At 42.9% G+C, this 22,634-nt stretch overlaps 1 protein-coding gene and 1 long non-coding RNA gene across 2 annotated transcripts in view; both read left to right on the top strand.

Annotated features, from left to right (window-relative positions):
* TPD52 (tumor protein D52) overlaps positions 1–22,634 on the top strand; it is a 258,416-nt gene that overhangs the window by 30,017 nt on the left and 205,765 nt on the right. The window lies entirely within an intron of this gene.
* LOC109387830 (uncharacterized) lies at positions 18,431–20,233 on the top strand. Its single transcript, XR_002125100.1, has 3 exons — positions 18,431–18,545; positions 18,956–19,009; positions 19,211–20,233. It is a non-coding gene; the product is annotated as an uncharacterized LOC109387830 (long non-coding RNA).

The following is a 22,634-nucleotide window of genomic DNA, read 5'->3' as shown; positions in this document are numbered from 1 at the left end:
AATCAATAACGTTGTAAGCATTTCTTAGGGAGCCAGATGGACCAATGCCCTTTTGGGGAGTCCACTTCATAGTTGATGTGGAGGCCTTACCACCGCATTGTATTTCTGAAACTGATGTTGAATAATACTGTATGACATAGATTTTCTTATGCCAGTATCATCCTTATCATCTAGTAGCTAGAGTCCCCTGTGATCCCATTCCTATTTCTGGAAATAATATCTAATTTTCAAAATTATTTAGCCTTAAAAACATAGTTTTTTAAAAAGAACATTTCCTTTAAGAACCTATTTATGTTATAAAAGTTATTTTCACAGGCTTGTGGCAGGTTGTAAAATGTAGGCTACCTGTAGAGGTGTGAGAAGAACCATTGTAAAAGCTCTTGCTGTGTCAGTTGGAAGAAGCTAGTTCTTGGACTGTCAGCAGATCTCATGCCTTTCCTAACAGACAGTGAAGAACCAGGAGGCGAGGGGGCGGAGATGACTTGAATGACAATGAGAGCAGAAAGGATCTCAGAGAATCCATGGGAGGAAGCCGGATCCTTTTGGCCAAAAAGAAAAAAAAAACTTAAAAAAACAAACCCTGCACATCCTCAAGAAAGGAGACTAGATTGAGTTCTAGCTAAAGTAATAGGTTAAATTGCAATAGGTCAAGCACTGCTTCCCTTCTGAGGCCTTTCTGGCCTCACCTCACCCAAACGTTGCTGACCGTGGCCTCTGCGCCTCCACCATCCTCACCCACGCGGCCTGGGCAAACTGCTTTTCCCATAGCACTCTTGCCACCGTAGCTGCCACCGCACACATACTCAAGTTCCAAACAACGAGTATCGCCACATTCTGACCAAAGAAAGGAAAAATCAAAGTTTAATTATGACAGTTGACAATGAATGAAAGATAAATGTATTGTAAGAGAAGGCACGGGCCTGTATAGAGGCTTGTGTGTGCGTGTTCTCTGGTTTTATAAACAAAGCAACAAAGATCAAGAGTAGGAGGGTGAGAGTGAAATGATAAAAAAGGAAAGATTACCAGTGTGGTTAAACATTATATTAAAAGGATCAAATTGCCAATAAACCTCAATATCCACAGATATGATCACCTAAAATGGTATCTGGATGGCTACGTGGCCACAGAAATTCTTTTCTCGATTCTCACTTAGCGCGAAACTTCCTTCTTCCTCCACTTCCTGTGACCTGAGACTTCCTGCAATGGGTCAAAATGATCTACTATGTCCTGGTGCCCAGACAGGCAGAGCAGTGTATGCCAGCACGTAAAAGTGCCTCAGGGAGAGCCGAAGAACAGGGAAGTTGCAAGAAGAACATCTTGGGACACCCCCTTTCCCCTTTTATGACCTCTCTGAACTCTAATTTGGTCTCCCAGTAGATGTGTAACTTTCAAACCTGTGCTTTTCAAAGTGTGACCCTCATCAGACCACCGACGGCAGGGTCACCAGGGGAAGCTTATAAAAAATGTCTCTGAACTATGCCCACTGGATCAGAACCTCCAAAGTTGGGGCTCTGGCATCTGTGAAGGTTTTTTAGGGTGGCAGGTTGTTTGTCTGGTATGTTCATTATTTTATTTTTTTAAAAAATAAATAATATATTCATGTCATTTAAAACTCAAAAAATTTACAAAGATATATGGTAAAAATTCTTCCACCCATTCCCCCTCTTCCTAGTTGCCAAATTCTTCATTACAAATGACTGTAGCCACTAGTTTCTTATTGATCTTTTTAGCCTCTCATTTATCTGTCTATCTATCTATCTATCTATCTATCTATCTATCTATCCATCCATCTATACATCCTTATTCTCCTCATTTATTTCACACAAAGGAAGCCCAGAAGCATGCCATACACATCACCCTTTATTCATTTATTTCATTTATTAATATCTCTAGGAAGCTTTTCAGATTAGTACAAGGGACTCTCTACATTCTTTTTCACAACTGCGTATTTTTTTCACTGAATGGACATACCATAATGTACTTATTTGTACCAAAATTTATTATTTATCTTTTTTGTTGTTTTTATGTCATGCAGACTGTAAAAATTATTTTATGAAGTCAAAATGAGTCATCTTCCCGCTTATGCCTTCTGGCAAAATGTCAGGCATTTTCCTAGGCACTTCCACATATTATATTATTTAAGAAGTGTTTTGCTGTATGATTTCAGCTGAAAAGAATTCAATAAATTACTAAGTAGGATAAAATTACTACCATCCCATCAAGTGTTTTAAATGTACCTAATGTGAATAAGTCAATTTAAGGCCATGTAAGAATAGAAATTCACCACTGTTGAGTAGTTTTGTGGTTCTCCCTCTCTCTCTCTCTCTCTCTCTCTCTCTCTCTCCCTCTCTTAAATCTTTTCTTTTGTGTTTTAAGAAGTCCCCTGGATGATTCTTGCATACATCAAAATTTGAAAACCACTTCTTCACCAGAGCTCTTATCTGTCTCCTCATCTCACCTCAGAAAGTCTCAATCAGCCTCAAAGATCCACTATTCTCACCTCTGTCTGTGGTATGCGCATTTTCCTGTGAGAAGCCTTGGACCAGCCTCAGGAAAAGCCCATTTCTGATGGTTTTACTGGCAGTGTCACTTAGACAAGGGATGTTGCTTCTCTCAGGAGCTGAACTGAGATCATATAAATGAATGTGTTCAAAACAAATCTTTCCCGCCAATGGTCTTGGCAGGTATTTTGACCTCTAAGAACTCTAAGGTTTTTAGATGGGAGACCACAATGCCAGTCTCCAGACCGTAGTAAAAGTCCAACAGTGTTAGGATATAGTGCGTAGCGAGGGCCTGACACATGGCAAGCCGTCAGTACCCGTCAGCTGGTGTACCCGTCAACAAGGTAGGCCAGACGTGGCGGGGCTGCCTTCTGCCCCTCACTGCACCAAGAGGAGATAAACGCAGTTGGAAAGAACAGGTGGTAGCAGTGGGAAGAAAGCAGGCTGACCGATCCCGGGGGCTCAGAGAAGAAAGGAAAGAGGGCTTTGGGGAGCTGGCTGAAGACCCGGAATGTCCTTCGGGTTTTAGCTTGGCAAGGGGCCTTGGCCTCCCACAGCTGCTCACCTACCAGCTCTCTGGAATTTTAGATTTCAGGCACGAGATGATTTATATAGGGTTGCTTGAAAGCGGTGAATAATGAAGAAATAAAATGTCCGCAAAAAGACCATTTAGTAAAACTTATGGTTTTTCTTCCTTTGCTGGTGGTGCCCTGTGGAGACCTCCATCTAAAAGTGGCTCACTGCTCCCCTGCCCTGTGACCCGGAGCTCCCTGGTGAGGCCACAAGCTGGTCATTGTCCCGTAACCACACTGCCCATCAAGCCTGGCCCTTGTCTCCTTTGGTGTGAATGCTTGGGGCTCTTTACTATTGAGTGAAAAGAAGCAGCGATGTAGATGGTCTCCTGGTTAATTGCTCCAACCCAATAAGGAAAACCTGCTTTACAAGCTTCCACTGAAGCTTCTAGTAGAATCAGCAACTGATAATTCTACAGCAAATGTCTGGCATGTAGCCAGGACTAACAACTGTTCCCTTTTTTGCAAGCCATACTCTAGTGACCATGGAGAGTCAGAATAGACATTTTGATGCTAGAGCATTTTTTAAAGGGAGGCGGAAATCACAGTGCCATTATGCAAATTAACCATAGGTTTAGGATGAGGACAAAATAAGCTTACACACTTTAAAGAAATTGGTTGGCTGCCATCAAACATTCTTTAAAAAAAAAAGAAAAGAAAAAAAGGCCTCATCAAAGTACTACTGCTTTTGAAATTGCTAGTAGTCATTACCATTAGGTTAGGGTGGACAGATTTAGCAAATAAAAGCATAAGGGGTCCCCAAATATTACAAGGGGCCATACTTACGCTACAAAGTGAGTTGTTGTTTATCTGCAATTCCAGTGGAACTAGATGTTATGTATTTTATCGGGCAGCCTTAATTTAGATGCATTTTCGCTCTGATGCCAAGAAATATGAGAAGGGCAGGGTAACATTTTAAAATTCTGATGAGATAGTTAAACCTCCTTGCTAGGTCAAAAGACAGTCCTGACCTTTTCTTCTTGCCATTTGTCCTCCCCTAAAATTAATTTTATATTTTCTACCCAGCTTTAGAGTTAGTGTTCTCATTATTCTTTTCAAATATGTATGAGAGAAAGAATTCATAGGTATTGAGTACTTACTAGATGCCAGGCATTTTTCTAGGAACTTTAGATATCCCTTAAAAATTATTTTCCTATACAATTTCAGTTTGAGAGTACTCAGCAGGATAAAACTAATATCATCTGAATGGATCTTAGTAGTATTGAGAGTGGCTAAGTCCCTAAAAATTTACTGAACCCAAGGTGAGTCAGGTAGTATCCTAAACAGTAGTCCTAAGGGGGAATAATATTTATTCATTTATTTTTAGAAAAAATAGCCTTCATCTGTAGCACTAAGGCGCCTATTAGCCGCTGAATATACTAATTCAACCTGGAGAGGAAAAGAATAAATGGACTTTGACAAATTTGCTAATTATTCTTGCTTATGGATTTCCTTGCTTATTCAGCTAACATTTATTGAGTGGATGCACGTGCCAGGCAAGGAGGCTGAGACGATAGTCCCTGAACCCACATCGCTGGCAGTCTGGCGAGGGTATGAGTTGGTTGCAAAGGACCTCCTAGGACGTGGCCACAGTTACGTTTTCCGAAAGGGCTCCGCACAGGCAGACAGTCCCCCATGTGCGGGCACCTCAGAGGCTCTACACTGTGCACATGGAATCAGATGACCCACTGGGCATAATCCGGAAATCCTAAAGGGTTATAATGGGAATCAAGTGAATGGAATTCCCTATGAGTTAGAGTAAATATAATTCACAGGAATTGCCTTAGTGACTGACATCAGATCACATAACACAGGTACGCATTGTACTCATTGGACTGACAGTATCACATTGGCAGGTGAGGTCTACTTGAGTATAACTTGAATTCTGTCTGTCAAATGCTCTATCATAGGCAGACTACTCCATGGTGGTAGGTATCACGTGATAGGTTTTTTTTCCCAGGAGGGAATTTCATGGGCATCCTTCTAATAAGTGTACTAGTCGGCTGTGGCATGCTTGACAAGAAAGGCAAGCAATGCACACGTTCTAAAGATACGAATCTCATATACTCATTTGTGTAAATACTCACACACACACACACACACACACACCACCTACAGATAACCACAAATCTTTTCAAAGACTAAATGCACCTGGGGCTACCACACACCCGTGATTGGTGGCAAGATGTAATATGTCTCAAACTCAGCGTTGACCTGCTAACTAACAGTGGTTAGCATCCCCGTTGTTAAAGTCATATGTCCCTTGGGTGTCAGAGATACCACGTTAGGTAGGCTGAAACCAGGCAGGGAAGCATTGAGACCGTTCTCCAATTTTACTTCAATTTTTTAAAAAAATTAACTTCAGATAATTGAGTTAAAGTTTTTGGAGACATCATTTTTTCAGATTCCATAACTTCGTGATTTTTCCTCTTGATACGCTTTCTCTTTAAAGACACAATAGAAGGGTATGAAATGTGTCATTCAGGACACCGACATTTTAATCAGCTTGGGCGTCCGTGTGGCTGAGCCTCCAGTAAGTTTCCTCATGATATTCAGCACCAAGGTCTTCAGTTCTCTTCCATTTTGGCTGACGTGAGGGCGACCTGGGACAAATTCCATGGTGTGTCTGAGTCACCCCAGGACCACCTCCAGGGTATTTAGAGACCGACAGCCTGCTTAACTGAACTGTCTTGAAGACAAGAAGGCAGCGTGCAGAGCAAGATGTCAGTATGTGGAAGGGAGGAGGGGAATGCCTACCCACTCTGCTTTGAGGATGAAGGACAGCGAGGTCAGTTATCAACATGGGGGCCATTCCTTTTTATCCACCAGGTACCTTGCATCTTTCTTGAATACCTGCCATGGGTTCACCCCTAATTTGCCACACTTTAGCTCGGTGTCCAGTTAGAATGAACTTGTACTTGACTGTTTATCTCCTCAATTCCGTTATAGTATAGTTGAGGCTCTATTTCTATTACCAGTCAACATTGTGGCAATCATCAACTGAAGACTAATTAAGAGCGAAATAATTACCAGACATCCTGCCACAGTGGAATTGGCTTTTTTCAGTCATCTATACGGAGTCTCGATTTAATTTTTTACAAAGTAATTAATCTAGTTAACTGAAGTCTTTCCTGTCCCCGTTTAATTTAACTCAACAAACGCTTATCAAGAGCCTGCTTGGTGCTGGGCGCTGAGTTATGCTATTGTTCCAATTAGTGAGGATCACGTGTGGGGTCCTAGAATGTGTAGCTTGCAGCCGGGAAGAACTTGATAAATCACCTGGCCCACGTGCATCACGTTATAGAGGATGAAACTCCTTGATAAACTAGAAATTTCATGCATAGGCCGTAGGTTAAGATCAGGCTATCTATCCCAAATTACAATTTATCCTTTCCTCTCTTTCGAAGTGCTATAAATGGGTGTCTGAGCTTGTTCCAAACCATCTTTCTGAGGGAATGAGAAAGGTGAAATTTAGGATTAGAAACTGCGGGATTACCCTCTCCCTCCTCCTGAGGACAGAAAGGCCCCCGTCCCACCTCCGCAGAGGAAGGGGAAAGCCGGCTTCTCTCCAGAGGTATCTGTGAGGAGCCCAGGCACCTCCGGGCCACCTCTGCTCTTGCACCAAGAGTTTGGCCTCTAGGACCGTAGACGTTTTCATTACTGAAAAATAATTGAATTCCAAGGGTTTTAAAGGAATAGGTAAAGTAACATCCACAATTGTAGGCACCATTCCTAAATCATTCAGTTCCATGTATATATTCCAAGGCAAATAAACCTGTTTTGTGTTGGTTTTAATGAGAGCTCATAATCACATCCTCCAATGCGATGGGGACAAAGAGATTCTTGGCCACTTGGTCCTACTGAGAAACACATGAATATACAGTTATTCTTTCAAGTCCTACAGATAAACAGGGAATTTGGAAGGCTAGCGATCCCTATGTTATAAGCGGGGTTCCTCTGAATGTTAAGCTTATGGGTGATTTTTCTTTGAGATTTTATTTCCATGATTGTTTTCAATGAATACCTAACCAAAAGAAAACATTTAAAATCATGTGCCCGAGTCTGTCAAGAACACGCAGATGTAGTTACAAGAATAAATATGTTCTTTGTGTGGTGTTTATAGCACAAACACAAAACAAACAAGCAAACCCAGTGGTTGAAAAGGGTTAAAGGCAAAGGAACATTGTGACTCCAACTGATGTCTCTCAATAAAGATTGGTTAAAGCTGAAGGAAGATTAGGGGGCCTATTAAAAAAATGTATATATGTATATATATGTATATATATGTATATATATATATTTATATTTATATTTATATATATTTATATATATATAATCTATTTATATTAGAAAGCACTGAAAGGATATACTAAGCTCTTAAAAGTGTTTTGTTTTATTCTGAGGGTGACACTATAAGGAAATATAACTTTCCTGTTTATATACTGTATCAGTTTTCCAGGACTGCCGTCACAAAATACCACAAACTGGGAGGCTTCAGCAACAAAAATTTATTTCTCACAATTCTGAGGGCTAGACGTCCAAGATCAAGGTGTCAGCAGGTTTGGTTTCTTCTGGGTCCCTTCTCCTTGCCTCGCACATGGCCACCTTCTCTCTCTGTGCCTCTACACGAGCGTCCCTTGTCTGTATGTTATCTGTGTCCTAACCGCCTCTTATAAAGACACCAGTCAGATTGCATTAGGGCCTACCTTATTTTAACTCAGTCATCTCTTTAAAGACTGCCTCCAAATACAGTCACATCCTGAGGTGTTAGGGTTAGGACTTCAACATATGAATTGGAGCCGGGGAAGTGGGGGCACAATTCAGCCCATAGCATATACTATAGATTTCATTTTCAATGAGCTTGCAGCCAGGTTGAGGAGAAACAGACAGCAGTACCATGGTGACTAAGACAAGGTAGCAAGGAATGGTAAATTATGGCTGGTGTGGTGTGGATTTGGGGAATCGGCGGACAGACTGGAAAGGAGCCATGACTAGATCCAGGTCTTGAAGGATTGGCGCTAAATAAAGAGAAGGTAGGATGTTCCAAGCAAGATGGTGATATTGGGGACGAGAGAAGGGGCAACAGTAATGAGAATGGTGCCCTTCTAGAACAATTAGCACATCAGCCTGACAGGAGTGAGAGAAAGTGAAAAACAAAGCTGAATAAATCGGTGAGTGCTAAGTTAACAGAGAACTGTGGAAACCAGGGAGAGACGTTTGAAGTGACCCAATTAGACAACTGGAGCCATTTTTCATTTCCAAGTAGGGGACCAACAGTGTTGAGTAGCAGTTTAAGGAGGCCCTCCAGGCACCAATGTAGGGGGTCCTCTGGAGGAAGGCAGATTCTCAGTCAGAGCCAACCAGGCTGCGTTTGCTTGAGGCGAGTGGAGAGGACGGATAGTCTTAAGAGAGAGTTCGAGGGAAGCAGTGACCATGATGTGGTGATAGAGAAGAGACTCATTTGACCCAGCTTGTCTCCTAAACTCTGTCACCATCCCCTTCCCCAAAGATCGGGCCAGTTAAAGCCCCACCTGACCCCAGTTTCCAGAACCTGTCCTCATCTGAGAAGTGAAACACTTCTGAGCCTCCAGACCAACACTCAGTGGTTCAGCATCATGGGGTCCACGTTGGATTCCTGGATTCTTCTTGTAACTGAGCTTTTGATGTGATCCCTTATTCATTTCCCTTCTGAGATCTTTTCTCTTTTTTTAAAGATTTTATTGGGGAATTGGGGGAGGGGAAGTGTGTTGGGGAATTGGGGAAGAGGACCAGCCAAGTTGTTGTTCTTCAATCTTAGTTGTGGAGGGCGCCATTCGCCACCTGGCTTCCCATCGGCAGCTCGTGACCTCTAAGTTCAAGGTGCTGTGTTCAATCTTAGTTGTGGGTGGGCATAGCCACCATCCTATGTGGGAGTCGAACCGGCAGCCTTATTTTTAAGAGCACACATTGTATCCACTGAGCCATCCAGGCAGCAGCTCAGCTCAAGGTGCCGAGTTCAGTCTTAGTTGCGAGTGTGCATAGCCCACCATGGAACAGGCAGCCTTGTTGTTAGGAGCACGTGCTCTCACCAGCTGAGCCATCCTGCCACCTGTTGGCAGCTCAGCGACAGCTCAGCTCGGGCGCAGTGTCACTGGTCCCTGTGGGAATCGAACCGGCGGCCCTGTTGCTCAGAGCTTGCATTCTGAGCGAGCTCTTAACCAACTGAGCCACCCAGCCGGCCCTGAGAATCTTTTAACGACTCCAGTTCTCTAGTAGGATTGGGTCCTGCCTCATTCTTGTCAGTTCCCCCTCCCAAGGAAATTAAAAGACAAACAAAAATAAATCTAAAGAGACATAAGCCAAAATGGTAAATGTGATTATCTGAATAGTAAGATTACCATATGTTTTTCTTTCATTTTGCTTTTCTGAGCTTTCTTGAGGATGCACGTTGTACTTTTTAAATGCAAAAAATAAATTAGGAAAAGAAAAATATTTAAACCCGTGTATGAAAGGGAAAAGTAATTGGCTTCTATGAGTTGCTGCCTACAGTACCAAAATTGATGTCGTTCTAATAAGAAACACGTCTTGTCATGGGAAATTAAAAAAAACAAAACTCATTTCCTGCTTACGGGTGAGGACATTACTTCATTCTTACAAATCCAGGGAAACCCTCTGCATTCTCAGTTCTCATTCTAAAGTGGAAATCGTGTTTTCTGGTTAAATCCAGCCACAGGGAGCCATAGGGTAAGGCTGTGTACCCTGAGGAGACAGGCTGGTTACAGTCAGTGACCTGCTGGCATATAACACTTTGTTCTTCTCAGGCTGTACAAAACCACTGTGACCTGATCTGACAATGAATGCCTGATGGCTGCACCTAGGCCCGACACAGAATAGGAAATCTGCCCTGAGAAAGTCCTCTGCTCATTTCTGACCTAAAAATGTTTTTCTCCTCTGGTGTCAGTGGATGTCCAGGTCTCTGATGATGAGAACCCTGATGACATATAGGGGTCTTCACAGTTGAACTCTGACCGCCCACCTGAGGGGAGTCAACTGAATGAGAGGACACGGCTAGCACGTTACCCCCATCCCCACTGACACCCCCATTCGGCAATGACGTGCATGACTCCTTGTACCCCGTCAGACTCGTTTGCCATGGTCGTACACATTTATGACACTATTCTACATGCCCCTGAGCCTGTGGTTCTGCAGCTATAACTTAAGCGTTCCATGGGGAACTATGGAATTAAGCGCTGTTGGGTTTGGTGTTTTTTTCCCCAAACACAAACTTTTCCTTGCTACAACCTAATCTTTTGGATCTGATGTGTTCTGTCTATAATTATATTTTGTCATGTTTGTTCAGCCGAGAACCATTGCTCCTCGGAGATCTTTGTTCTACTTTATTGGCTCCGAAATGAATCTCATTTATCTGAATACTTGGCTATTGTCATCACTTTCACACCTTTAAAATCACCAACATTAGTGTCACTGTGAGACAATATTGGGAAAATATAAAATAAAAAAAAATCTTTGTAGGACTAATTTAAATTCTTAACCCTTTTAAAGCAAATTCTAAAATTTACCCATTGAAATCTTTGGCCTCATCTCTGCAAAGCACCAACAAATTAATTCTCTTTATAAAATTCCAGTCAGTGAATACAGGCTATTCTAAATTAAAAAAAAAAAAAGGTCTTTTAAACTCTATGGACCTCAATTTCCTCGTCTTTAAAATGAGGGTGTTGGGCAAAATAATCAAGTCCCATCTAGTTCTCTGACTTTATGATTCACTTCTTCTAGCTTTCTTGTGATTCATTTCTATACCTTATTTATTCCCTAATCCATAAGAATGAACCCCAAACAATGTGTATTTGGTATTGTTTTTAACAAAACATATTTACCCATGAGACATGAGACATGTTTTAATGAGTGTGTGTCTGTGTGTGTGTGTGTATGTATATATATATATATGTATGTACATATATATGTATGTACATATATATATATATATATATGTAGATAGAGATAGAGAGAGAGAGCCAAAACAATGTATATACATTTTAAGAAAGGAAAAAACTATACTGAAATTATAATAATATGTGCTGATAACAAAAAATGAATACAAATCATGTGTATACATTTTTTTGACACCCCCGGTATATGTATATCTTTCTAATAAAATCTAAAGAGCCTATTTCAAGTCCTAGTTCTACTAATAAGCCATTGCCCTTGGGCAAGGTGCCAAGGTGTCCAACTTCCGCATTTGCTATTGTTAAAACCACCACTATTTATCTGGGAAAGTGTTTTAAATATTGAAATACTTATGAATGAAATGGTTTAGAAAAAAGAAAGAAAAGTTTTGGAATTGTTTCAAAATAATCTGGAGAACTAGAGAAAGTGGGATAGTTTGGGTCAAGAAAAAAATAAATCACTCCATGTGTTGAAAATTGCTCAAGTTCGGGGTTTTTTTTTTAAGTTTGGGGTTTATTTTCTACTAAGTGGCTAAAAGGATAAAATTAGATAAAATGACTTAAAAAAAACCCTCTGAAAAGTTAAAAAAAAACCTTTAAAATCTTTACCAATACAAGATCTTTATAGCAAATCTTGATTGACATATATGTGAGCTAATATAGGCATTTTCATCTTCCATGACTTCCTGATATTGGAAACTGGCTAAATAAGATGACTTTTTTTTCAATGCAATTAATTCTAAATTGAAAAATATATGTCAACTGCACTATAATAACAGTATTTCACCTCTGAAGAGTAATTTACAGCTTCTAAAGTACACTCACCTAAATTATCTAACTTAATCTTCATAAATCTTTGACAGGAAAGACAGGTATTTTCAATCCCATTTTTCAGATGACAAAACTGAGACCAAGTGTGATCTTTCACTATGCCAGAATAGTTCCCTGATTGTGCCCTGTGTATCATGCTTCCCAAGATCTCGAAAGAGATGCGTGTGGTTGTTTTATTATTATTATTATTTTTAGTTCTTCTCCCGAAGCTTGGCATTATTAATCTGATTTTAAACTGGATTATTACGACACGTTTTGTCCACACTTGTGGCTGCATGAACTGCGTTATGATTGTGCTTAAGAAATGCGCCATAAAACCCCACAGGTTTTGCTTGCTGCTGGGAAGAAGGTCTCCATCCAGGCCAAACTGGAAAATCATGTTACAGCCGTACCAACTTGTCTGAAATCTAACTTGAGAAAAGGTTAATTGTAAATATTTCCAAAGGAATTTGGTCCCGAAAGAATGTGAAACAATGGGCAGGAGCCGGGGCCACTCCCCTTTGGGAAGGCGTCCCTGTGGAGAGTCGCAGGGCCCCAGGGGAGTTTCCAGGGCTGATGACAGACCATCACCTTCTCCTCTTCCCACGAGAGAGCAGTGGGGATTTCTCCCATTGCTGAACAGTCCTTAGGACTTCCCCAGACCCCTAAAAAGGAGGTACCAAAGTGGGGATCCCCAGTGTTGGGGACTCCTGAACATTCCCTTGGGCTGGGGCTCTTGACCCAGGCTGCATCTGAGAAACACTGGGAGCGTGTGTCAGACACTGGTGCCCGGACCCCATCCCCACCAGTTACATCAGCCGGGCTGGAGATGAGTGGTGGGCCCGGGCCCAGGCAGTTTTTGAAACTTCCGGGTGATGCAATGTACAGTAGAGGCTGAGAACCACTGCTTTGGGCTGTCTGCGTGGTCACCACAAAGACCTCTGCAACCCATCTCCACAATCGCGCAGGAAAACGGGGGAGTATGAAGGTTTGGGGGTTGGCACCCTTTTTCTTTCCTACCCTTCCATAGCCCTCACCTTATGTTCTGTTTGGTTCTGCCTCCGTCCTGTATCCCGTCTCCTACAGATGCTAGTTCACAGGAAACGCTCAGGAGCCTATTTACATAAAAACATATAACATGGAGTACCTAAAATGATCGCCCTCGCAGAGGCATCGATGCGTGGTAATTCATGGGTGCTGTAGAATAAAGCCAAGGGGATTATGCTGTAATTCACCAAGGACATGGGACGCCGGCAGGGCCCCATGCCACCTCCTCCACGAGGCCCATGCTTAGGGAGGGCAGCATCTGCCTCGCCAGAAGACGCTTTCTCCTCTGCCCTGCTGGTCATAACTATGGGGGCACCACTTAGGGCAGCTGTGTCTTAGTGGGGTCCCCTTGGGAGCAGCCTCTTGCAAAACCTGAACGAGGCAGGGAAACAGGGAAAAAAAGCACACACTGACACCCAGACACTTTCCGAGTGACTTGACAAGTGATGGGAAAACAGGATGATTCTGCTACGCCGAGAGCCAGCTTGCCTTTCCCTGAAAAGGAAAATGTATTTCCTGAGCCAACCTAGGGAGCTAGAATATACCTCAGTACTGAGTAAGGAAGGAAATGCACTTTTAGCTAACTCCTGCTTAACTGGAGGACAAGGAGTCAAAACCAAACTCGATGTATCTTGTGTCGTTTGAATTGAAGTGCCGGATCAGTGAGAGTGTGAACGCTGAGTCACTTCCTGGAGAGTGGGCTCGGTGCAGGGTTAATACAACCCACACCGAGAAGCCCCTGGGTCATCACAGCCTGTTGACATCAAATCAGTGTTACTGTGTTTACATCCTCCAGGAATCGTGAGACTGGTGCACAAGGTTTAGCAATTATCAGAGGGAACCAAAAAGTCGTCCTTGCTGAGTGGCTGGTTTAAAATATTTATTTATTAAATGCAACCAATGTTTGAGCCCCGATTGCTTATTAAATATTGAGCCCAGGATTCTAAAGGTGACAGGCTAACTGAATTATAAGTAACATATAAGTAATATGGGAGACTTAGCTATGTTGCTAAGTTGACCAAAAGCTCTCTGATCCAAATGTCTGTTAGTAATACGTTATCAGAGAAGGGGAGTGGAAAAAAGATAGAGCCTATAGGAATATAAATTGATATTCTGTCCCAAGAGCTGGCACATGACTGATGAATGGTGGCTGTGGTCAAAGATGAGACGAAAACAAACAAGCAATTACATTACAAAAATATATTAAACTTACAAAAACTCTTCTAGACCTGACTTTATGAAACAGAAGCAGCACCAGTTTTTTTTAGATGGTCCTTTTGTGGTAAAAATAATTTGAGGTTATTCTATTCTTAGACTTTTGGAAGGAATCTGTTGACACATCTGGTTCTAACAAATTACAAACACCCCCAAATTTTTGTTAGGAAAGCATGCTGCCAACATTGAAATGTGTGGCTCATTACTATTGGAAATGCTCCCATGATAATTTAATAATAATCATAGCAATACTTTTAACTTCTGGCTCTTTTATAAATCCTATTTACCATATCCTGTGGGCTAAGTTTGCACTGGAGCCATCAAATTTGTCTTAATAATAATGAGGATGGTGACATCTAGAATTCATGAAACCCTATCCGCTGCTGAGGGTTGGGGCCGGGGCTTTGTGTGTATTCTCTGATAAAAATCATCATTGTTTCCATTTTACCCATGAGGAAATAGGCCCTGAGAAGTGACTTGCTCAATCAAAGCCACTATACATGGGCTTCAGGTTTCAGTTCCAGATTCGTCTATTTTGCATGTCTTTACTCTTAACCACTATGCTATCTTGCCTCCCTATAAAAACTCATCAGCAAACTAAGACGATACAGTCTAGTTTAAGCTGTAATGGAAAGTGTAGACACGTCCAGTTAGGTTATATTCAAATATTTCTCTAGCACTTGGTACCACTTAGTTGTATTGTATTGCATTGTATTGTAGACAAAATAAAATAAAGTATACATTATGATATAGGACAAAATCTTTACCACTTCGAAGCAAGCAAAGATTCCTTAAGATACAAAAAGCTCAAATAATAAAAGAAAAGGTTGATATGTTGGACTTCATCAAAAGCTTTAAATGTCTTCTCTTCAGGAGACACCATTAAAATATAAAGCAACCTGTGTACTAGGAAAAAAAATATATGTAGTGCAAATATCTGATGCAGGACTTGTGTCCAGAGGATATGAAGAACTCTTACAACTCAGTAAGAAACAATAACCCAATTAAAAACAAGTGACTTGAACTGATACTCTACCAAAGAAGACATGCAGATGGCTGATAAGCACCTGAAAAGACACTTAACATCATTAGTCACAAAGCAATGCAAATTAAAACCACGGAAGCTACCACTGCACACCTACCAGAATAGTTAAAATTAAAAAGACTGAAAATAGCAAGTTTTACCAAGGATGTAGAGCGACTAAAAGTCTCACACGTAGCCGGTAGGAATGGAAAATGGTGCAATCGCTTTGGGAAGCAGTTTGGCGGTTTCTTATAAAGTTAAATATACACTCACCATATGACCCAGCAATTCTAGGTATTGACCCAAGAGCAATGAAAACATATCCATGCAAGTTTTTGCCCTCCAATGTTTTATTAATGTTTATTCAACTTGACTCGTAAGAGTCTCAACTTTGGGAAACAACCCAAACGGCCACCAGCTGGTGAATTAATAAACGTGTTGTGGCTCGTCCTTAACACGGATGACTCAGAAATAAAAGGACATGAACTGCTGATACGGGCAACAACGTGACAGAGTCTCCAAAAAAGTTATGCTGAAGAAAAGACAGCAGACGCAACGCGTACGTACTCTAACGATTCTATTTATGTGACATCCTAGAAAAGGCAAATATAATCTATGGTGACCTACAGCCCCTATTTTTTCTTCTCTACTGGATCTTTCCTGTTAGAATAAAACACGTTCTTTCTCTCACTCTCCACCCTCATCATTAAAAAGCACATCAGTTGTTGCCTAGAGCCGGGCGTGAGATAAATTTACTGCAAAGAAAGGGGAAAGGGAGCTTTCTGACATGAGACCATGTTTCCCCGAAAATAAGACCGGGTCATATATTAATTTTTGCTCCAACAATCTACATTTCTTCATTTATTCATGTACAAAAATCTACATTTCTTCAAATAGTCATGTCTGGCTGATGATCTTAACTGGGGCTTATGTTTGGGGTAGGGCTTTTAATGTCGAGCATCCTGAAAAATCATGCTAGGGCTTATTTTCTGGTTAGGTCTTATTTTGGGGGAAATATGGTAGAAAGGGCATCTTCATTGTGTTAGTAGTTCCATGTGAATACACTTGTCAAAGCCATCACCGTGCACACTGAACGCGGGTGTTTGAGCTGGATATAAATTGTGTAGAATTGTGCATATAAAGTTAAATGGTGTAGAGAAAAACAAAGCGAGGCAGAAGGATGGGGATGCATGGGAAAGTGGTGTTGCTGTCGTTTTTCAACAGGCAGAAGCAGGGAGGCCGGTTAGCGGGCTGTTGCAATAATGCAGGCGACGCCAATGGCTTAGTTAGACCACGGCGGCCGCACTGCCATGGTGAGGAGTGGTCAGATCCTGGAGGCAGAGCCAACAGGGTTTGCCCGTCAGTGGTATTTGGGGTGTGAGTAAAAGAGGGGAGGGAAGCATGGGTCCAGGATGCCAGACGTGAGCAGCTGTGGGGATAGCACTGAGATGGGGAAAATCTTGGTGGAGAGAGGATTTCAGGGGAAGACCTTGAACTCATCTGGGGACGTGGTCCAGCTTGAGTTGTGTGTTACACATTAGAGAGATTGAGTGGGCAGAAATAAACCTAGAGTTCCGGGGAGAACTCCAGACTGGAAATATAAGTGTAGAGGTCATTGGCATGTAAATGGGTTTTAAAGCCTGGATGAGCTCACCAAGAGCATAGAAGAAAAAGAGGTGTTCCAAGGGCTGAGCCTGTAGCACTTCAGTGTCAGGAAGCCAAGGGGATGACGAGGGATCAGCAGAGACACCCAGAGGCCATGGGTAAGGGGGTGTGTTTTTAAAGAGGGAGTGAACAGCTGTGCTAAATGCTGCTGATAGAGCAAGTAAACCGAGGACCGAGCGCTGACCGAGGGTTTAGCAACGCGATGGTGAATGGGTAACCTTGACAAGAGCAGTTCGGGTGGACCGAGGGGGCAAAGCCTCATGCGAGAGGGTCAAACCGGAAGTATGAGAAAAGTAACCGGAGACAGCAACACAGAAAACTTTTTAAGGACTTTTGTTAAAATGGGCGAAACGAAATGGCTCAGAGCCATAGGGAGAAGGCGGGATGAGTAAGGGACTGGGGAGAGGACAGACAAGTGTGATGCCGGTGGGAGTGACCCAGTAGAGAGGAGAAGTTGACGATGCAGGGGAGAGAAGGATAGCTGCTGGGACAAGCCCCTGAGGCAGCCAGAGGGGATGGGAGCGAGCAGCAGGCCGACCACAGGGAAAGGAATGACATGCGTGTCGTGATTCTCTGGGTGCCCCAGTGCCGCCTGGTTCCACACCTTTCAGATGTGGGCCGCGTGCAGATAAGGAAAAGCCTCCCCTGCACAGCTGAGCATCTGTGGACCACCTTTGCTCTGACCTGTCACCTCCCTGTGACCCTGACCCTCATGCCACAAACCCTCCTGGCGAGTTTCTGACCGTTGCAAACCCTCTCTTCCAATTTATGGGATGTGACTTTTCCTTAAAAATGCATTTCTTTTTCTCCTAATTTTGACATTTTCCCATTTGATGAAGTCTTCTCACAAATCCTTTCCGGCAGGATGAAACCGAGTGAGCTTATTTTAGCCCTCCCTGATGTTTGTCCTGTGGCATGTTCACTTACGCCAGCCCAGCTGAGGCATGAGGCATGGTGGTGACTAGTGGCTGTGGAGCTGGGAGGCCGTGCCCCTAATCCAGGGAGCAGTCCTGTGGAGTCCACAAAAACCACAGAGTTAAAAAAAAATATTTTGTAAACAAAGCCACTAAGAAAACAAGGGTTACGTAAAGCCTCTAATGGGGCTGGTTATCATCCGAGACGGAGTAAAAGAATTTGGAGCCCAAAAGCCCAAGGTATGTAGTGGTGTAGGATGAAGCCCTGATACCTGGGCCTAATCACCTCAACAACTGGGCTTTTTTGTGCCTTGACGGCCAGGAGCATAAATATTTTGAAGGTCTTTGCCATTTTTATTATTCTAAGAGTGCGTCTCTCGTGTCCACGTGATAGACTGGAAACACATACTACTATCCATAATTACCTTTGTAACTGGTTCCTTTACATGAAAAAAAACAATGGCTTTGCGGATTCATTCAAAACCCATAATGATCTATGGCTTTCTGTGTGTTTGGCACTGTGCTAGCAAGTGGGAATTTTTAAATGAGGAAGGCACACACCCTGCTCTTTTTGTTTGTTTTTAATTGGGGAACAGTGTGTTTTTTTCAGGAGCCATCAGCCCCAAGTCAAGTCATTGTCCTTCAGTCTAGTTGTGGAGGACGCAGCTCAGCTCCAAGTCCAGTCGCCATTTTTCTTTCAATCTAGTTGCAGGGGGCGCAGCCCACCATCCCATGCGGGAGTCGAACCAGCAACCTTGTAGTTCAGAGCACGCGCTCTAACCAACTGAGCACCTGGCCGCCCATGCGCCCTGCTTTTAAGGATCTCACAAACAAGAGAATTGCTCTATCACGTGGTAAGTACAGTGGAAGTGATTGCATAGGTTATTGGAAGAGCACAAAAGAGGAACCTTAACTCATCAGGGGATCTGTGGAGGAGGGGAGGCTATTCGACGTTTCATGGAGAATGGGCACACCAGGAACCAGGCAGATGACAAGCAGACGAATGGGGACCAAAGCTGCTCAACATGGCTGCACCCCAGAGTAGGAAACAGGCTTGAAGCTGGAGGGGCCAATAGCGGCCAGCCATGGAGACCACAGGGAGGCACCGCGCAGGTGATGGGCAGCTCCTGGAGTGACGTGGCCAGACCTTCGTTTTAGGTAGATTCCTGGCGAAGGAGTTTTAGGGACAACTGGAAGTTGGATTCTCCCAGAAGCAGATCCTGAATCAAAGAATTGAGTTCTAGTCTTTTTTTTTTTTTTTAAGGAAATGATCCCAGAAGAAACTAGTAAGGAAGTGGAAAAAACAGGAAAAGGAACGGTAAGAAAAGCCAAGCAAGAAGTGGTCTCAAGGCTGATCCTGGTCGACTACACTTCAGTTTGCCCCCCTTAAGGCAAACTCCCGCCCCAGGCAGCTGCCATCCACCGACCACCTGGGGAAATAAATGCTGTGGAGCAGCTCCTGTTTTCCCTGTGTGCCAGGCAAGTCCATGACCAAAGGGCCGTCCCCTCTCACTTACAGGTTCCAGCCAAGCCTGCAGGCGCTGAGAGATGGACCCGCAGAGCTGCGAGAGGGGGAGAAAGCAGTTGGATCAGGGCACCAACAGCTCCCACGGGGGGACCAATCGGAATAAAGTGGGACTGTTTTGTGTTTGTTTGTTTTTACTGGTTTTTAAAAATGAGTAATATGTTCAATAGATAACTCTAACCCCTGCCCTGCTCCTAGATTTCACCCCACCCCTGCCTGCCATCTTGCTTCTAAATGAGTGGCGACATCGTTGCCTTCCTTGAGCTGACTGAAGGGTAAGGGCCAAGGTGGTAATCAGGGATGAGGCGAGGACAACCGGAGTCCACATTCACTGGGAAGGAACAGCAGTGCTGCTTTTGAAATGGAGGCAGACGTCCCCAGCAGCAGTATTTCTGAGTGAAAGAGGCAGAGCTGAATCAGTGGTAGTGATGAAGTCACAGAAGGTACCCTGGTTTCTAGCCTGCGTGTCGGGGTGGATGGAAATATCATTAAAGGAGACAGAAAAATATAAGAAAAGGAATGAGTCAGGGGTGGGGAGAGGATGATGATGATCTCTTAGTATCTTATTCTTACACATTGGGTGTTTTCGGACTGAGACCCACACCATCTATTTCCACAGAGTTTGCCATCCACGTTAACGTGACTTGACTACATTAATAGAGCTTGCCAATTCCGAGAAACACTTGCCTGTGAGACTGAGGCTGCAAATAGCTTTATTCCTTCAGGAAGTTGCCCGGAGCTCTCTATTTGAACCACAGGCTGCTCATCTAACCCTCATTTGGGTAAATATCCCTTTCTTGGGCAATAGATATTTCATCAGTGACTATTCTTCAAGACTCACTTTGGAACCCCTTCCTTGCTGTGTCCTCCAATCTTACACAATGATGTCATGAAGTTTGCCTAATCCCAGTTAGGCCCCCACAGTGACAGACCCACCCATAACTGGACCCCCCCCCCAATACATCACACTCTGCTGCCCTTGCCCTCCACCCTCTGAGACACCGTTCAGACTCTGGGAGGCTGACAGTCTCTCTCACTGTAAGAAGCAGTAAAGTCCCTCTGTTTTAGTTGGAATCATTTTGAAAAATGCTCTGCTTTACGGACAGGCTATTTTGGTGGTATTTGGGTGAGCCGGATTTGGCAGGATCCAAGATCATGTTTAACGCCCACTAAGTCCTAGCAGAAGTGGACGCTGAGTTTACTTCTAACGCGTTTTCTTTTCTAAAATTTTTTTATTTTTCAATTACAGTTGACACAATGTTCTATTAGTTTCAGGTATACAACACAGTGATTAGACATTTATAAAACCTACGAAGCGATCACCCCAATTAAGTCTAGTACCCATCTGACGCCATACGTATTTATTACAATATTATGACTCTATCCCTGTGCTGTCTTTCCATTCCCATGATTCTTTTGCAACCACCAATTTGTACTTCTTAATCCCTTCCCCTTTTTCACCCAACCCTGCAACCCCCCACCCATCTGGCAACCATCAAAATGTTCTCTGTATCTATGAGCTTGTTTCTGTTTTATTTGCTCATTTTGTCCTTTAGATTTCATATATAAGTGAGATCATATGGCATTTGTCTTTCTCTGTCTGACTTACTCCACTCAGTACAATACCCTCCAGGTCCGTCCATGTTGTTGCAGATGGCAAGATTTCATTCTTTTTTATGGCTGAGTACCACCTCTTTTTTATCCATTCATCCATTGATGGACACCCAGGTTGCTTCCATATCTTGGCTATTGTAAGTAATGCTGCAATGAAGGTATAGATGCATATATCTTTTCAAATTAGTATTCTGGGTATCTTCAGATAAAAACCCAGAGGTGGAATTGCTGGGTTCTTCTTTGTCTCTTGTTATAGCTTTTGTTTTAAAGTCTATTTTTTCTGGTGTAAGTATTGCTACCCTGTCTTTTTTTGTTGGTTGCCATTTTCACGACATATCTTTTTTCTGTCCCTTTACTTTCAGTCTGTGTGTGTTTTTTGGTCTGTAGTGAGTCTCTTGAAGGCAGCATATATGTAGGGGCCTCATTTTCTTACCCATTCAGCCACCTTATGTCTTTTGATTACAGCATTTAACCCATTTACATTTAAAGTAATTGTTGATAGATATATAGTTATTGCCATGTTATTATTCATGGTTTTTGTTTTATTTTTCTTTTTAAAGAAGTCCCTTTAACATTTCTTGTAATGCTGGTTTGGTGGTGATGAACTCCTTTAGCTTTTTCTTGTCTGGGATCACACTTTTTCTATTAGTCGTTCTCCTAACTGTGCACAACTGTAAGCAAATGTTAATTACCTGGGTCACTCTCTCTCCAACCAAATGTTAGGTGTAGACATGTGATACTAACAGGCTTTATTTTTAATTATTTGCCATTTTAAAGGTTTAGAAACCTTTGTAAAGGATTGTAAAGGGTCTGATGATATTTCCAAAGATTTCTCCCTGAAGAGTAAACCTGGGATATTTTGTACTTGGTGTATACTATCATTTGAAGTTATAAAAAATAAAAATTCAGTGAAAGCTCTTCAAGTGTGGACAGATGCATGGGGCTCCTCAGACCAGTCCCATGGGAACATCATGCCTTTTATTTTATCGATAAGGCCTGTATCTCCAAAATAGGGGTGCTCTGGACTGGCCGAGTTGCCACGGATAATAATTACATGCTTTCAGAGCTTCTGCTCTTTAAATCTTGGATAGTCTGGACAGCATCTAGAAAGACAAGGCTTCTTAAATACTGTCAACCCACAGCTGTGCCTGATTAGCTTTTACCATCATATTGGTCCCAAATCATAATCTGAGATAAAAATTAAAATTGAATCTAGATCAATGGCTCTCAACAGGAGTTGGGGGGGGCAATGTTGCCCCTCAAGCGACATCTGGCAATATTGGAGGTACTGTGGGGGTCACATCAGGGAGGGGTGCAGAGTGCTGCGAGCACCCAGTGGGCAGAAGAGGTGCTGTTCAGCTCTGTGCACTGGGCAGGAAGTCTCCCTCATCAAATAATTGGCCCAAAATGTAAAAGAAAATATAATAGCAAGGTTATAAAATCCTGATGTAGGCAGGTTTGTTGCAGCTGGGAAATAGCGCAGGCATCTCCAAGAGCTCTCGTGACCGGATCTTTGCTCCTACAGCCCCTCATCCTATCGGTGCCTCCTTGTTCATCCCGCCCCATCTCAACTGCCGCCTCCTCAGGCACAACCCCTCCCTCCTCTGTGTCCCTGCTGCACTGCGGTGTAGCCATTGTGACATTGCCTCACTTTGCCTGGTGTCAGTGTCTTTTGGGAACTTGTCTTTTATACCCTTACATGATAGGAAGTCACACAAGGGCCTCTGAGCTCGACATTCCACAATATTCTCTCCTTGTGTGTGTGTGTGTGTGTGTGTGTGTGTGTGTGTGTGTGTGTGTGTGT

This window comes from Hipposideros armiger, unplaced genomic scaffold, assembly GCF_001890085.2.
Source record: "Hipposideros armiger isolate ML-2016 unplaced genomic scaffold, ASM189008v1 scaffold_170, whole genome shotgun sequence".
NCBI classification, from domain to species: domain Eukaryota; kingdom Metazoa; phylum Chordata; class Mammalia; order Chiroptera; family Hipposideridae; genus Hipposideros; species Hipposideros armiger.
This window is presented reverse-complemented; position numbering and strand designations above follow the sequence as displayed.